The following is a 15,481-nucleotide window of genomic DNA, read 5'->3' as shown; positions in this document are numbered from 1 at the left end:
AAAGAACTAATTCAAATTTCCAGAAGTATTACAGTAGATGAAAGCCTGCAAGTTAGGATATGTGGTAGCATTACATGGGGAGGACAAAGAATGTAAGCATAAAAAATTGAGGGGAATAAAGCATAGTAGTTATTGAAGAAAGTAGCCTAGAAATTATATGAAACATTGTTTTTAAGATGCAATGGCAAAATAAAAAGAAAGCATTCCATTTCATTCTGTTGCTTCATTACAGATGCACTGAACAGTTGCTTATAAAACTAGTGCATTGGGTTCAACCTTTCAGATGAATAGGGGCTTTGTTCTGCCTTGGTCTCCTCATGTAATCATCATACTTTTTTGTTTTTCTTAAAATGTTGTATTTAGGGGAAGGAAAATGTATGCTTTTTGTGTTTGCTAAATGCCATATGTTTTTGTGTTTTTGTTTTCAAAGCACACAGACATGCTGTAGACTGGGAAATAAATAAATAAATAAATAACCCTTTCTAACCTTTCTCTTCTTCTGCTTTATTTCAGGAAACTCCAGCACCTCCTAGAACATGTTTTGTGGAATGGCACCTCATGGGGCCCTTGGATCATGCGCTACATGCGTTCAACAGTAAACATCTTCCTATAATCATTGCTTCATTAACGACAATGTAAGTCAATGCACAGTATTTATCAAATGGCATCTAAGATGGTTAAGGCACACCTAATCCTCTCGTGGGTGCCTGCCAAGAGTAGAAAAGGGTAGTGTATAGATATCAATTTTATTGTCCAGCATTCCCTAATCGAAGTCCCAAGTGGTCTGAAAACTTAGACGAAAGATAAATGGGCCACAGTAATTAACCAGTGCAATAACAGATGTTATACAGGAAACCTGTGTGTGCCAGAGCTAGAAGCATGTTTTGATTTTGAATACGCACTTGGGCTAGCACATTCTTCCCCAATAATGGAAATACGTAAACGTTTTGTAAGGTATTAATTGCCATGGCAGACACTGAATTATTTTTCCTGTACAAAATAGATACATATGCTTTGTCAGAGAGTCCAAGGACTTCAGTTTTATGTACAACCTGGATTTCTTTGGAATCTGCGGAGTTTCACGTTTTCCAAAGTGTTCACGGTGCGGCTCCTGGCTCCGAGCTGGCTGTCTTCAAGGGTGTTTTCTTGAGCTACCCCTCTCTCTGCTCTGCCAATTATGTGCCACTTTGTCTTGGTGCTATGATTGCTTTCTTCTGAGAGGGAAATTCCTCTTTCATCAGTATGGATGCACTGTTTTTACACACTGCAAGTGCTGTGTTACTGTGTCAGTCATCCTATTAGGGCCAGTTTCAGACGAGTAGGGCTGACGAGCTGGCTGGGGATTGGCTGGCCCGGGCTGGGAGGGATTTGTCGGAAGGAAGGGCTTACAGCTTACAGCAACAGAGTTTAGACTGTCTTTGCTTCATCATCTGAAGGTAAAATTTTCCAGATACGGCAGGCAGGCGGCTTTCAGAGTACAATAAACAGGGAATGAGAACTATTTACATGGAAGTTTCTTCCTCATGATGCGGTGGAGAAGCCTCGGCCACTTGGTTCTGCCAGATGTTCCTGGGGTTACTGTAAATGGGAAGGACAGGCAGAGCTAAACAAGGTAGGAGAATCGCCCCCCTTTTTTGAATGTTTAAAGAGTTTGCTGCAGTATGCGGCATTCCATGTGTGCTGCTTAGGGAGCCAGGGAAACTGGATTCCACTAATTCAAATGTAATACTTGCGGGGGACCCTGGAGTTTTACGTAACATTTTGATTTGAGAAAAAGAAATGGCAAAGCTTGAATCTATGCCGCCTGTTTGGGGTGAGGCACGAAATCGAGTTTTTATGCAAAGAATCGATTCATTTATTACATTATTTTTTAAAAACCATTTTAATTCTTCGGCGCAATCTTATTTTCTTGCTATAAAAAATTGTCATATTGCCATAGCTAGTTCCCAAATAGATAAAGTTTACGTGGATCCTATTATTTGAAAACAGACTTGCAATTAAGGATTTAAAAAAAAATTCATGGTAAATAATCATCGGTTGGATGTTTGAGCAAACGTATGTGTCTATTTATTAAAAATTAGGGACTTACCTAGCTCTACAATGCTACAGCTTTAATTGAGTTTCAAAAGCACATTTTTAACAACCTAGCAAGAGGTAGCTTTCTGGCAAGTTTTCGATACTGTAGTTCAATGTTTACATTTCTTTTCCTGGCATGTCTGAGTCTTTGTTTCCAGCTTAAAAGTGGAACCATTATATTCAAAAGTAAAGCTGGGTTAATAATGCTTACTGCAATTATCTGATCTTTATGCATTTTTAATGAGAACACACAGCCAGCAGAATAATTTAATGAGGGCAGGCTAGCTTTTAAAGCTGTGTTTTCACTATGCCGAACCGTATCAACTTTCTCGCTGAGAAGCAGCAGTGAGAAATGATGGAGAAGATTTATTTTTAACACACTTGGCCCAGGAGAAGGAAAGGATATATTTGCTAAAGAATTCTTTCTGCCCTTTTCCGTTTTAAATTTCTGCCAGGCATGAGGAAACTGTGCTTTTTTGTTAGGCCTCGGAAGCATGTGTTTACAATAAATGTGTAACATTTTTAGAATAGTTAGCAAGCACTGAAGCGAAGAAAAAAATCTGACTTGCCTAACCACCACCACCCTGAATGTTCTTCAAGAAACATTACTGTCCCTTTAAAAGACAAAGGTTAAGTGGAAAGCTATTTGTTAATTGGGTAATGTGTGCGTTTTGGGGACAAGAAGGTTTAAAAAACAAGGCAGGGGGAACGTTCTTATAATCTTTAAATAAGAGGAAGTTGCTTCAGCTATCCTCCTTGTTTTGCAAGGAGCAGTAGAACTACTCATTTAAATAAGGGCAATGCCACGTAGATTCTTCTAGACCCACTGTTTTTACTTTCAAGGAGAAGTGCAGGACACTAGCCCAGAACTTCTGACGTCATCCCCCAACTATTTCTGCTGTGTGTTCCTTTATTCGAGCTTGTGGAGAGGAATATTTCTTTATGTCCTGGCCGGGAACATTCTAACTCCCCGTTGGCAGGACTTAAGTTATGCCTTTATATTTTCGCCTGTCTTTTGTAAACTGGAAACCTGTCCCCCTCATAAATAGGGCATCTTCTCGTACCTGCCTCATGTCGGGCCGGTCAGCACAGGTTTTCTGCAGGGCTTCTGGCTGGGCTGGCAAAAAGCAGCAGGGAGCAGGGCACAGCTTTTTTTCTGGCCTGACTCCCCCTCGGTGCAGCCCAGCGCTGCCACCTAGGTGGATGGTCCCCGGGGCCCTATTCCCAGTTGCTCCAGAGTCACTATTTAGGATCCAGGTTGTGCCACCAAGTTCAAGGCTGGTTGCGATGGTGGGAACAGCTGCTTTCATAGAAAAATCATCATGTCCTAGCACAGATGGCCCCAAGCAGGAGAAGTACAATACTGCAGGCTGCGAATCCATGTCACAGGTGGCAACCTTGGTCACAGAGATCGGGGGAAGGGTAACGTTTACGAAGGAACCTTTTAGAAAAGATTTTGATTGGAGCACATTGGAGTTTCCGGGAGTTCCCAAAGCTAGTTTGTGTCTCCTCTCCGACTACTCACGTAGTTTTGAGCAAGTGCCTACCTTAATTTTTCTATCTTTTAATAGAATTGAATCATACTTGCTACCCTTTCCCTCATCATTTAGCATTCTAAGACCTTAACCTTTTACCGAAAAAAAAAAAAAAAAAAAAAAGGTTGTTTGTCTCTGGGCACATTGAGCTATTTAAAGTACAAAGGGATAAAACCTTGGTATTAGGAAACTGTTGGCAAATGCCTTAGGGTATTAAGATACATAGTCATATACACAAAACCCTTCATTCTACTTTGTGCTCATGTAAATTTTTTAGGAATATTTATTCTTAGTTCAACAAATGAAATTTCCGAGGAAATCAAAGCGTTGATGTTTGCATTTTTTCCATTGATCTAGTCTGATATACTAGAAGCTCTGCAAAGCCCACTATTCTGGCCATAGGCCCTGTAGTGCCCAAAACATTTAATGCTGTTTTTCCTTTGACTTTTGTGTTAAATTTGTGAAAGTGGAGTAAATAAGAGAAAAAACAAGAGGGAAGGAGAAAAAATATGCTTGTGAAATATGCTGGTTAGGTAGCTTTACTGGTTAACAGCCTGCCTTCTCTCTGCTAGTTGTTTCAATTTGCTGTTGCTATGGTGAAAACAAATCAATATCACATGGCTACCAGCCAGTCCCGCGCTCTGGGAGCGCCACAGAAATTCAAGATCAGGTACTCAAGATTCCAAGCAAGAACTGGGAAAAGAGGATTTAGATGCTGAGCTTAAGATAATTCCATATAGTAGAATAAGTAGGTTCAATCTCGCATGCATTTTCTCTTCCTTTTTTCTTGTACTTTCCTACTGATAACAAAAAGATGAAAAGGAAGGTATACTGATTTGTTTACATTTTCAAAATGACAAAACACATTATCAACATAGAAGTAGGTTGGCAGCATTGCAAGGGGTGAAGGATTCTGATTCAGGGAAAGGTGGATAACTAACAAGACATGTTGGTTGTTGAAAACATAGTTTGGGGGCCTTTACCATCTTCAGGTACAGCTACATGTCAGAGCTGGCTGGATCGTGCCAAGCAGAGAAACCTGGCAACTCTAGCGGACAGGTGGGCAGTGGAGATAAGGGGGGGTTACAGAAAGGTAGGGAGGTGTGGGCATAAAAATCAGCAAGCAAGAAAGCCCAGAGAGAGCTGCAGGTCAAGAGTCAGGCCAGGCGAGCACAGAACCCTGGGGCATGGCAGAACAGAAGAGAGGACAGTTTGCCCTGTTCACAAAATCTGCTCAAGACCCAAGCTAAAGGCCTAGCAAAGAATGGCAGGAAATGGGCCTGGCGCGGTGGCTCAAGCCTGTAATCCCAGCACTTTGGGAGGCCGAGACGGGCGGATCACAAGGTCAGGAGATCGAGACCATCCTGGCTAACACGGTGAAACCCCGTCTCTACTAAAAAATACAAAAAACTAGCTGGGCGAGGTGGCGGGCGCCTGTAGTCCCAGCTACTCGGGAGGCTGAGGCAGGAGAATGGCGTAAACCCGGGAGGCGGAGCTTGCAGTGAGCTGAGATCAGGCCACTGCACTCCAGCCTGGGTGACAGAGTGAGACTCCGTCTCAAAAAAAAAAAAAAAAAAAAAAAAGAATGGCAGGAAATGGCTGCAAAGAGAAGTAAAGGTGTCATGGGCCCGGGCATCCTTTCTGGAAGGGTCGACTCAACTGGATGGGCATGGATGCCCACTGCTGTGGAGAGCAAAGAGCTTGATATTTTAATGCTTTGGTTTCTTTCAGAAGAGTGCGGCAGGAAAACTTAGCTGGGCTTTGTAAATTAGTTCACATACTATTTTTCTCTCCAGTTTTATGCTCTGCTCAGTTTTTTTTTTTTTTTTTCTTTTAAAAAATGTGCACAAACTATTTTTTGCAGCCGTGATAATATTCGTAGTAAAGAGCCAAAGGTGGCTGGGTCTGCATCAGGCCTGGGCCTCCAACTGCACGGCTCCAACTACACAGTTGTTTATGGAGACCAGTCCGGGCCTCCTCTGCTGAGAGTAAAAACCAGGTGTGAAAGGTAAGGCCTAAGGGTTTATTTTGTAAACCTGAGCTCTGAGGCAGATGGACAAGTTTTGGGCTGGCCTGTCCTCTGCAATACAGCAGAAACGCTTGGTAATAAAAGTGGACTCAATAATTTACCTTAGTGTTTTGACAAAGAATGCATTGTCTGAATTATCCTAGTAGTATATTCCATCAATCAGTCAACAAGTGTTTATTAAACACCTCTGGGGTTCCCTGGCCTTTGCTATTCAGTGAGAAACCCAACTCAGTAACCTAATACCTGCCTTTGTGTGTGTATACAAAAATAAATGATGCAAAATTGTCAGTTTCAAAGACTGGAATAAATTTATTGGCTAATATTCATTTAGCATTGTTAACCATCAGATTAATTTTAGGCTTGGGGCAGTTTTGGTGATTGGGGGGAGAACAAGAGATGGAGTTTTGAGTTTTAGGTATCTAAATGTATGTACTTTCTTGACCTCTGTTATATTTCTCCAGATAAGTACTGCTTAAATAACATATAAAGATGTCAGATGAGCAATAGACAGATAAGAATGGTGCAAAAAAATTCAAAATATGAAGCTACTGAGAGCAATTTCTGAGTCTCAGCACACTGAGTTTTGGCCCCAAAGTGCCTGGGGAAAATGGGCATATCATCTAAAAAGCCGTAAATACCAGCCAACAACAGGAAGTCTTAGACCCCGTCCCACACTTCTGAGCTGCAGAGTATGGGGGAAGCCTCCATGCCTTTATCTCACTGTCTCCATCTCTAGCAAGGAAACCTGGCTTCTGACTCTGCAGAATTTCACTTTCCCCCTTGTTTCTTAAAAGCAGAGTTACTATATCTATCTATATATATCTCTATCTATCTATCTCCTTTTGAAACACTAAGTTTTGGGTTTGTTTGTTTGTTTGTTTTACCCTAACATCACAGTTAATGTGTATTCTCTGGGCACAGACAAGCTGCAAGGTTCAGGGACACGCCTGGGGAAGAGCTGAGAGAGGAGGCTGAGGATGTAGCCACGTTTACAGAACTCTTTCAGGCAGACAGATGGGCAGGTCCAAGGTTTATGGGCATTGAATGCGAGCTCCAGGGTGGTACGTGACCTCAGAGGAAAAAGGCAGGAGTCAAGAACACTGAAAATGCTGTGGCCGGCCGTTTGCAATCCACGATAACAAGGAAACAAGATATGTACAAATGCAATAAGGATGGTTAAGCACTCAAATGTCTTCAGAAGGAGAATTAATATATGTGTAGTTTCTTAGAATTTACAAAGGGCGTTCACAGGCATTATCTTAATTAGCAGTTCAAATAGAGTTAAAAAGTGGGAGTCTAAACTTAGGGCACTCTGGCAGGGGTGAGCTGGGTGAAGCTGCTGGAGGAGATGCATTATAAACCAGATTTTTAAAACTTGGATTTATTGATTTTTTTTTCAGCAGCTAATTCACTTGAATTTTGAAGGACACGAAAAATTTAGAACTGTCCCTGGGGGTGCAGATGCATGTCCCCAAATGCCTTCATGGATAGTGTGGGCACTGAGACTAGACTTTGGGACCATCGGCAGCCTGGATGCCAAGGCAGAGCAAGAAGACAGGTTGATTCGCTTTGCTTTTTCAGCCCTGACAGCTAGGCATTCAGGCACAAAGCCCTCCGGGGTTCAAGCGATTCTCCTGCCTCAGCCTCCCCAGGAGCTGGGACTACAGGCGTGTGCCACGACACCTAGCCAATTTTTGTATTTTTAGTAGAGACACGGTTTCACCATATTGGCCAGGCTGGTCTTGAACTCCTGATCTCAGGTAATACACCCCGCCTCAGCCTCCTGAAGTGCTGGGATTACTGGCGTGAGCCACTGTGCCTGGACTATTATCTCTTTTAATGGTCACATTTTGCCCCGTTTTACAGATTCAATGAAAACTCAAATTGAGTAAGGTTAAGCAATGTGCTAAACGTCTCACTGGCCAAAAAAGTAGAAAAAGTAGTCCTCAAACCTCTGGGAATCAATGTGTGTGATGTTTAATGAGACAAAAGAAATTAAACTTCAGTCTGACTTGGAGTTTTCTTGTAATGGATGTTGCATAATTGAGTAGAGCCCAACCCAAGCAATTTTGAGAAGACAGTAATATTTTTAATTAAGATATTGAATTATTCTAAAAATCTATAAATTTCTGGCATCCTAGATGCAAGCTTCAATTAATCAGACTTAAAGTATCGATGCAATATATATTGTCTAAATGATTTACTACATATAATTTTCAATGTTCTGAGAGTTCAGGGAAGTGGAGCTCAGTTTGGGTGGGAGTCAGAGATAAGGCTGCCTGCGGGAAGAACTGCCTCCTTTGGGTCTGAATGGATGTATTTGGTCTGGATCCATGTCTCTAATGTGGTATGTCCACACTCCAGGTCAAGGGCAAGACTATTCACTTGGCAAGGAAATAGGTGAACTTCCATCTTATATATTATTTAGCTCATCCTTTACAAATGTCAGTTTTCATGGATGTTTGATAATGTGTATAACATATTAGTAGGGTCATGCAAGTATAATATTTATAAAGTAACCGTCTTTAATGGTTGTTTCTGATCTAAAAAAAAATTCTTATAAGAATGTATGATAAAAAGTGTTTGGAGAGGCCGGTGGTCAAAATCTCAGGAAGGAGGAAGAGCATGATGTGGCGTAGGGGCGAGGGAGGAACCTTGACCTTGGAGATGGGGATGAAGTGTTAGGGAGCAGTGGGGAATAAAGTTAGATGGAGGGGGTGGAGTCAGGATATGAATGAGCTGGAGGGCCCTGTGGAAGAGTTTAATTTCATTACTTATAACATCACATCTAATGCTTTCTAAAGATTTAATCGGGACTTGTAAGATAGGGTTAGAGGTCAGAACATTTGTAACTAGTGATGTCACCGGCCAGAACACTTTCGCAATATTCCAAGCACAAAGTGGAAAAGGGTTGCGTTAGCATGAAAAATGGAGGAGAAAGGGCAAATCCAAAAGGCATCTTGAAGGAAAAATACTAGAAGGTAGTGAGAGCTTAGAAGAGCCAAACTGGGCCGGGCACAGTGGCTCACACCTGTAATCCCAGCACTTTGGAAGGCCGAGGCAGGTGGATCACCTGAGGTCGGGAGTTTGAGACCATCCTGACCAACATGGCGAAACCTCATCTCTACTAAAAATAGAAAAATTAACCAGGTATGGTGGCACATGCCTGTAATCCCAGCTACTCAGGAGGCTGAGTCAAGATAATCCCTTGAACCTAGGAGACAGAGGTTGCAGTGAGCTGAGATCACATCACTGCAGAAATTCTAGGAGGGGTGATATCAATGGTACCCTGACAGAAATGGGAGGGGTCTGAAAAAGGGACCGACAAATGGGAATAGGGTTGAAGGAGGGTGGGCGATGATGAGTTTTTAGACTTGAGAATGGTGTTTTTAGCTAATGATGGAATATTCAAGTGGAGATGTCTCATAAACATTTGACAATGTGGGAATGAAGAACAGCCTGGACAACCGGCTACAAATACGAGCTCGTGACACACCTGTGTGGAAGCCATAGTGGAAGCCATTGGAGCTCACACCTCGTGAAAGAAGGCAGCATGAACAGAGACAGGCAATGACCAAGGACGAATCTTGGGGAACACAGCAAGGGCCTAAAAGAGAATAAGAGCTAGCAAAGAATCAGAAAAATACCCACAAAGGAGCAAAATTGTTTTAAAAAAATAAATGACCAGTACTATTAAGCACCATAGCCTAGTCTCCAGGATTCCATGAGAAAACAGTGTAGTCTCCTGGGCTGAACTATTCTCCTGCACATAGCTTTCCCTCTCTGGCAAGGATTTCTGGCTATGGTCCTTTTGGAGGCAAATATTGGTTCAGAGTCTTGCGTAGAGCCACAGAATATTAGATAGTTGAGGGAACCTTCGTAGCTGTATCTCTCATATATACAGTTGACTTCTTAAAAGTCAGTCTTCACGAATAAGCAAAGAGAGTATTTAAAACCAATAATTATCAATACTTGTGCATCCGTCTCTCAAAATATGTATATTTTGGGGATGTTACAGGTCAGAGCAGTAATTCCAGGGTGATTGGAGATATCATTTGACACTGGTCGTCCTGTTCTCAAAGACCCTGGCGATTCATTTATTTCTGATTCTAGCAGTTCTCAGTTGAACCCAGCCATAAGGACTTCTCGGAAGAAAATAGCCTTTCATGATGAGAAAGTACTTGAAGTATGCAAACGGATTGATGCCCTCACACCAGACGCCTACCATAAGTGACCAGGCAGCCCTTCTCAAACTCTCATGTGTCTGCGAATCACCTGGGCATCTTAATAAAAATGTAGGCTCTGATTCAGTAGGGCTGGGCTGAGGTCAAGATTCTGCATTTGTAACAGGCTCCAGGTGATGAAGCTGATGTTCATCCAGGAGGCTCCAGAATACAATGACTGCTTTGTAAGTGTCACTGCCACAATGAGAGTGGCAGCGGATCACTGGGTCTGGATGGCTCCTTGGAGGATCTTCTGGTGGTCTGGAGACTGGAACCTACCTCCTCCACACACAGGTCTTTCTAGGCTGTTCAGTAGGTCTTTCCAGGCTGTTCAGCCTCAGAGTGAAGCTGAGGTTGAACTGATGTATCCCACCAGCCTTGCACCAATGTGGCTGGGGCTGAAGGCATGAAAGCAGGGACTTCAGCAGCTACAAGCAGTTCTGTGGCTACACACAGCCTGTCTCTGGATATCTCCCCATTCCCAAGATGTCTGTCTTCTCTGTGGGCACAGACTCTGATAAGTTCCCCAAGAGATTTGGTTACTGCCTCCAGGGAAGGCTGGTGTGTTTGTTTATCTGTCTTCTCCAGAGTTTGTTTTTTTATCCTAAGGAATATAGGAATATATGCATTATAAAACCAGCCTTAGATTCCTTTTCTTCTAGATGGTGGTCAGAACTGGAGCCTGGAAGTCTGATGTGCCTACTTGAGTCCTCACACCCTTCATGAATTAGGTCCAGGAGCTCTGACACACTCTTTCATTCCCTAAGATGTAGATAATGCCATTGTCTCCTCCGTCTCTCCAAAGAATATGAAGGATAGAGAGGAAGGGTTATATGCCATTAACATTGCATTTGTCTAAAAACTGCTAGTTTTAAAGTCTTATAACAGAAACGAAGACATTGTGAGAAGAGACAGCTGTCGAATGAAGTAGCTTAAGTGAGATGTCCAGGCCTGATTGTTGAGTCTCATACCTTGTGATAGGTCTTCCATCTCGTGCCCCTGTCTGTCTCCCCTCCTTTCAGATGCCTCATTTTCCTGTGTGTCCCACATGTGGCCCCCTCTTTCCTAGAACCAGGAATCAAGCTAAACTGATTTAGAGGAAGTCTCCCCTACTCAGATGCTCATTTAGTCCACACACAGATGGCCGGTATTTTTATGCATTTTTAATTTACCAATAACCTTTTAGGAATGAAACAGAACTAACATTTATTGAATTTATTGAGCACTTACTATATGGAAAGTCCTCCTCTGCTGAGAGCTTTATGCATATCAACTCAGTTAAACCTTTTCATGAAGAAAACGAAGCTTAGAGAGATCAAGTTACTTGCCAAGGTTACAGAATAAGGGGCGAAACTCAAGTTGGTAGGATGGAAGCACGCAGCCCTTGTCCACCAGTGCTTACTTGGGGATTGCAGCAAAAAGGGTTTGCTTTAGAAAAACTTCCCTGACAGTTGTAAGTACTGCTGGTGGAGCTCACTAAGTAGCTAAATAGACATAAACAAGCAATTACTGGCATACTGTGCAGGCATGAGTTCAGTTTTAGCCAGGAGTCCCTCCTCACAAAGGAACTTGGTATATTGCCAAGGATAGCTACGGCATCATCTCCGCTATTTGCTGTGATTATTTGTTGGCCTTTTTCTTACTCTTGACTGTGTGTGTGTGTGTGTGTCTGTGTGTGTGTGCATGTACATTGAATGAACTTAAACAACTTGATGGATCTCAACGTTTAGACAACTTAAATACACGTCATAGGTAAAAGCTCATTATCAACTCTAAGACCTATTCCAAAGTGAAATGTTTGTGCTGTTGTGATTTTGTTGCTCTCCATGAGAATTCTTAGAGATTCCTTTTCTTCTTCCACTTCCTTTCCTGTGCAGTGCCGTTTTCTTTGATGCTCTCGCTTCAGGCTCTCTTTTTCTAGAGTTCTGCCTGCTCCTGCGCTAGCCCATGGTCGCTTTTCTCAAGTCCTGTTCTCTCTTGTAAGTCTGTACCCGGCACCCCTACTAAATGGCACATGTAGATACCTCATATTTCTGGGATTCTAGTCACACCTGACTCTTAGCTGGTGGAAGGGACTATTTATTTTCCCCCTTAGGAAACCAATCATTTGAAGCCTCAAGTATCAGCTTCCTGGCAGCCTCCACAAAGACCATCCCCTCAGGACACAAACAAGCTCTATCACTAGAGTTTCCCTGTGTGTGTGTGTGTGTTTTTTTTTTTTTTTTTTCTTTAAAGTTCCCTGGTGCAAGTAGGCTGCAATTAAGAGGCAGGATCAAAGGGACTGGCTGCCTCTGGGGCTGCTGGGACCAGCAAAGAGCTTTGGTGCTTTTAACTACTTACTTCCCACAACACGTGCTACTCCAGCTGCTGCTTTGTTCTCCTGAGTACTCAGGTACCACACAGTGGTTTGCTGTGGGAAGACACATGAGAGTCAATGGAATAACTTTTTCACATTACACAGGATTCTGACAGCCCCACCACGCCACTCCTTGGAGATCCACCCAACTGACAAAAAACACAAATATAAGGTGGAAATTAGAAGGAAATCCCAAGTGGGAAAGCATCTGAGGGATTATCTGGCACAATCCCTGTCTACCCTCTTCCCCAGTCCTAACAAGCTCTTTCCATCTATTGTGTATCTTCCTTTATTGACTGGACGATCACGACCCCATAGCGCATAAAGCCATAACATTTTGTTAGAAAATTTTTCCTCGTGCTAAAATGAAATGGGACTCTGTATCCTGCACTCTTCACCCCTGTTCAGGCCTTTGGAGTAACCCTAAGCAAATCAAGTGTCTCTTTAGGAGGCGAGCCCCTTCACGTATTGAAGAGGTCAGAATTCCTCTGACAGAACCATTATGGCACCTCCCTAATTCACGACAGAATACCTTTATTTTTGCAGCCCAAGACACTGGGCTTCTCTGGCAGTGTTGACCCACTGTTGACTCAAATTGAACGTTGAACCAGCTATGATAAGAGAAAGAGGTGGGGCTCCTTAACTTCTTTTAGCTCTGTTCAGGCCTGAGCACAGTAGGGCGGTGGTGGGGAGTGAAGAGATGAAGGTACAGTGTGGTGGGACAGATGAGCTTCCACAACTGCATGATGGGATGCTTTAAAATTGTTTTCAGTCCCAACCACAGGTAACAGCCCCCTCCAAACATCCCTGGCAATGTACGGGACACTGGCTTGCAAAGTTACCCACAAGGACAATAGAAAGATCGATTGAGATTTAAATAAACATATATGCAGAGATAGATAGAGGTATTTCTTCACATCAAATATTTGAATAACATACTCAGGCAGTGTTTAGAGATAAGGTACACATTTTTGGTTTTCTTTCGTTGTCGTCTATGTTTTTTGGCTCAACGATCATTTTAGCAGTAGCGCTCAGTCCTCCTGAGTTTCTCTGCGGCTCTCAGCAGCGTAGAGACACACTTCGCCATCAGTAGGTGCCAAGGTCACTGGAGGAACTAATTAATCCCAGCTCCAGTCAACAGCAGGCTGCACTAACCTGCCCTCCTTCCTCGGAGAAGGAGAAACCAGGAAGGATTTTCTCCCTCAGATCCACCCAGGCCTACTTAGGGGCACACAGAGCAAACAAAGGAAGGGTGAGGAGGGGTGTGGAACCATTTCTGTACGAGGGGGCCACGTTTTCATGTAGAGAAAGCCCAGAACTTGATCTGAAGCTTCAGACCTGAGTTGGTATTTAACCTAGAGATCCCCCAGGCCCCTATTCTCTCACAAACTCTGCCTTTTTTTCTCCTTCTGTACTAGTATTGGTTTTATTAATGCCCTATAAACCCAGCCACCACGTTTTGCCAGGCTAAAAATTTGCCTTTTTAACAAAAATTGCCAGCTTTCTAGCTGACCACTCAAGAGCATGAGTTTTCCCCACTCAGGGTGAAATTGATGTCATATAACCCAGACCTCATTAAATAATTGATCAGAAAATGTAACTGAAAGGAGTGATTATTTTTGGAAACATTGATGACCAATAACCCAAGACACAAAGTTAGAAAACATTGCCATTTAAAACCTTGTAGATACCGGAATTCTTGTGAGTCCCCTTATCCAGGTACATGTTAGGTCTTGAGTTAATTGCAGCTGTGGATTTTTATTTGATGTTCTGATCTCTTTCTTCCAGTTTGATAAATTAGCATAGAAAGTGGAGGAAAAACATGTTGGCGCAGCTTGTGCACTTTGTCAGCTTAACAGAATGGAGTCCTGCTCTGGGATCAGTCAGTGTTGTTGTGCGAACCCTCTGTGACTCCTTCCTCCCTAGACCCCAGAGCTGCAGAGACAAGAGGGGCGTCGGCCCGGGAGCGAGGTTCCAGTTACAGTTTGGGAGAACCCAGCAAATCCTGGAGTTAGGTTTCTGACGCTCCCCATCTTGTCCCCTGGTTACAAACAGAAAAAATAAATCAGAACCATATGTTCAGTACACTATCAGCCTTCTAGTGAACATGTTGCCATTAAATAATAACCGTCAGCCTATCCGCAAATTTGACGGTGATGGGCGTTGGAGCTGACCTGCCCTGGCGGAGGCTGGGAAGGGTGGAGAAGGGCGATTGTGTTTGCTTCCTTGCTCAAAATGGCATGTCGCTGGAAGCCTTCCAGCTCCTAATGGTGGAGGCAGAGCGAGGACTGCATTTACCGACTTATTTCCCTCTTTTTTTTTTTTCACGTATTCCTTCTTCCCCTCACATTTTCAGGACTGAAAATTAGAAACACTTTTCTCCTACACACAAAATTACTCCCTCACACACACTTTATTTTCCCCCTGCTTTGAAGTGACAGTTGCTGCCAGAAAAGCTTTCTCTCAGAAGAACACAGGCTGTCCTGGCCAGAATGAAGGGGTTAATTTAAAATACAGTCAGCTAGGTAGTCCTGGGGGCCTGCTTTCCTTTGGGGAAGGGGGTAGTGTCTGAAAGCTTGGAGGGGGTACTCCTGGAGCTCTGCTAATATTTTCTTTCTTCATCTGGGTGTGAGATGTACAGATGTGTTCACTTTGTGAAACTCCAGTGGGCTGGATACAGGATATGTGGTCTTTTTTTTTTTTTTGTCTTTAATAAAAAGTTTTTACAATGTAGCTGGCTACCTTGTACTTTGTATTATAAGATAAAGAAAAAGCCCGTGGGAAGATAGTCCTATATTTTTATTCTGTTCCCACTTGGACCTCCACTTTTTACTCATTTCTCTCTTCTGGAACCTTCTGGGCTTCCAGCAGTGGTCTCTGTTCCCAACTATAATCAGAACCATGAAGGGTCATGATAGCCAGCTTACCATTCTACCCTGGACCAGAAGGAAGTTAATGCTTCGAATTAGAAACTTGAAAGGAAATGATCAGTGTTAAATAATAATGATGGTGACAGTAATAATAACAGTTACTTTGTCATTATATAAAAACATCTCCTTGTTCCTTGTTTCTCCCTATTTTTATTTTATTCAAATGCATGAAAGCTTTGCTTAAGGGACTTTTTTTTCCTTTCTTCTATTTGGCAATCAAGACAAATGGAAGGAAGGAAGAGCATGGGGACAGCAGATGACAAAGCCCTTTGCCCTTTTCTGGCTGTGTAACCCTAGACTAGCCCATTAGTATGGTTAAGTCAAGGGATTGC

General features: G+C 42.8%; 1 protein-coding gene across 4 annotated transcripts in view; it reads left to right on the top strand.

Annotated features, from left to right (window-relative positions):
- Positions 1-1,364: 1,364 nt before the first annotated feature.
- Positions 1,365-15,481, top strand: part of MBNL2 (muscleblind like splicing regulator 2) — a 172,539-nt gene continuing 158,422 nt past the window's right edge. For 3 of the 4 annotated variants that reach the window (XM_023218045.1, XM_023218046.1, XM_023218044.1), the window contains exon 1: positions 1,371-1,612. The gene's annotated coding sequence lies outside the window, so the exon portion shown is untranslated. Of the gene's footprint in view, positions 1,613-15,481 lie in introns of all 4 variants that reach the window. The other variant, XM_023218042.1, reaches the window with a different exon arrangement.

The sequence above is a fragment of the Piliocolobus tephrosceles genome, chromosome X (assembly GCF_002776525.5).
Source record: "Piliocolobus tephrosceles isolate RC106 chromosome X, ASM277652v3, whole genome shotgun sequence".
Taxonomy (NCBI): domain Eukaryota; kingdom Metazoa; phylum Chordata; class Mammalia; order Primates; family Cercopithecidae; genus Piliocolobus; species Piliocolobus tephrosceles.
The sequence above is the reverse complement of the archived record's forward strand: the minus strand, read 5'-3'. Positions and strand labels throughout refer to the sequence as shown.